Here is a 2,565-nt window from a genome sequence, read left to right as displayed (position 1 = left end):
TGCCTCAGCCTCCCGAGTAGCTGGGATTACAGGCACGCACCACCATGTCCAGCTAATTTTTTGTATTTTTAGTAGAGACGGGGTTTCACCGTGTTGACCAGGATGGTCTCGATCTTTTGACCTCGTGATCCACCCGCCTCGGCCTCCCAAAGTGCTGGGATTACAGGCTTGAGCCACCGTGCCCAGCATAAATTTATATAATTTATATAAAGAGTGTATGTGTGTGTATTTTATATATATATATGCACAATTTTTTTTTTTTTTTTTTTTTTTGGTGAGACAGGGTCTTACTCTCACCCAGGCTGCAGCCTCTAACTGGGCTCAAGCAATCCTCCCACCTCAGTTTACCAAGTAGCTGGGACTAGAGGCACGTGCCACCATGTGCTCAGCTAATTTTTTATTTTTTGTAGAGATGAAGTCTTAGTATATTGCCCAAGTTGGTCTTGAATTTCTAGGCTCAAGTGATCCTCCTGCCTCAGCTTCCCAAATATTGGGATTATAGGCGTAAGTCACTGCACTCGGCAAAATAGAATTCTCATTTAAACTTCCTTTGCAACATTACTTTCAAAGACTTACCTCTTTCACCTTCATCAAAGAAACAAGACTTACTGACAATTCCTGAGAGGCTCTTTTGAACAGAAATATTTTAAGCAGAACTTTGTATACATTGTAAGTCTAGAAGCTCCGTCAAGTTTATATTAAGCCTTCAACTGAATTTCAAAGTAAATGGTACAATAAATAGACCACAAAGATTATCAAATGAATACTTTATTAGTCATAACACGTATAAAATAAATTTCTTTTCATCATGGAGTCACCAGATTTTAAAACCAACCAACACTTTCTCATTTTTACAAGTAAGATATGTAAAATTCTTAAATTCCATAATTTTTGTTCAACTGCTTTGTCATTCAACTCACAAATCTAGAATGCGATTAATCTACAAATCTAAGTATTCACAGATGTGTCTTAGGCTTGGTTTGTAACAATCTAGAAGCAATCTACTTACAAAAGTGCCACCAAAGCATTTTAAAGAAATTACTTTAATGCCACCAAACATAAGCTTGCTATACCTGGGAAACGAAAATAAAATCTCACAACTAATCTGCTAATCGTTTAGCAGACTAAACGATTCCGACTAGAATGGACTCTATATCCTTATGGCACATTTATGACATGTAATTCATAATACAGGTTTAGGTGTGTGGTATGTAGCTAGGAAAACCAAGGAAGTAGACTATTAAAAGATCTGACGTAAGTATAAAGTCATAGGCCTGATTTTCTCAGCCTTGTGTTTCCCCTCATGTCTCCTGTCTTTATATTTTTTAAATCACAAACCAAGTTCTAACAGGGTTCTTTCTAGAGAATTATTAGATAAATAACACTTAATCATTAAGTACTGATCATGCCACTCACTCACAGTTGTTCTACGTTCCATGAACTCTAATAGCCTAACTTATACGTGGCACTCCAAGGGGATGCTTCAGCCAGAAAGTAAAGGGCTGAAAGAATAGAGCAATACAAAAGCCCTGGTGTGGTGGGAACTGTGGCCTCACTCTAACGTGTTCTTCCATTCAAAGCATTTTGGCACCTTTCCATGACCAGGATCTCTACAGGTAGGTTAAAATACTTTTCTATGCTATTCAGCCAGAAATAGTTTTTCTTCCTGGCTATTGTTATAAAACTAATTTTGTCTTTCTGTCACCAGTGCAAAAACAGTATAGATGTTTGGGCTAATACAAAAACATCTAAGAATCTACAACTTTATATGTAATACTCTATTCAAATTTAACTCAAAGTAATGCAAAATAATTAGAAGTAACAACTAAATTATTCTGAGAGCTCTATTTGGAAAAGCTTCACATTCCACACACAAATATGGGTCTATTCATGCACGAGGAAAACAACTGTATTCTGAAGCATAAATAAATTAAGACATGAGTAGCTAGATACCAGTTCCAGTAGTGATTAATGGTCTCTGGGGATCCCATTTTAAGGACTCTCAGATGAGAATCTTGCTCAGTTGTTAGATCATTAGTTTGATTAAGCAACTAAAGTTTACTTCATAAATTACTTTTTCCTATTTCCAGGACTCTGCCTGAGACAGTTTCAGAAACTATACACCCCCCCACAAAGGTAAGCATTTGACTATTAACACAAAGGCAATGTGATTATTGCATAATGAGACTAAATATTATGTGGCTTGTCTAGTTGTTAGGTTTATACGTTTTCGTGATCAGTTGTTTTACACCAGTGGTCGATAAACAATAGCCCACAAGGCTAAACCCAGACTCCCCTTGTTTTTATAAAGTTTCATAAGGACGTAACCACACTCGTTCATTTCTGTATTGTTTATAGTTGCTTTCATGCTGCAATAGCAGAACTGAATAGTTGTGACAGAGACTGTATGGCCCATGAAGTACAAATATTTACCATCTGGTCCGTTCTAAAACAAAGTGTGTCATTTCCTCTTTTACACTAAAATGTAGAGGTCAGTAGGAAGCCTATTTGAAATATTAAAATTAAGGGTCAGGTGACTCAGCAACCAAACAAAAGGTATAGTAA

The sequence above is a fragment of the Cebus imitator genome, unplaced genomic scaffold (genome assembly GCF_001604975.1).
Source record: "Cebus imitator isolate Cc_AM_T3 unplaced genomic scaffold, Cebus_imitator-1.0 Scaffold68, whole genome shotgun sequence".
NCBI lineage: Eukaryota > Metazoa > Chordata > Mammalia > Primates > Cebidae > Cebus > Cebus imitator.
This window is presented reverse-complemented; position numbering follows the sequence as displayed.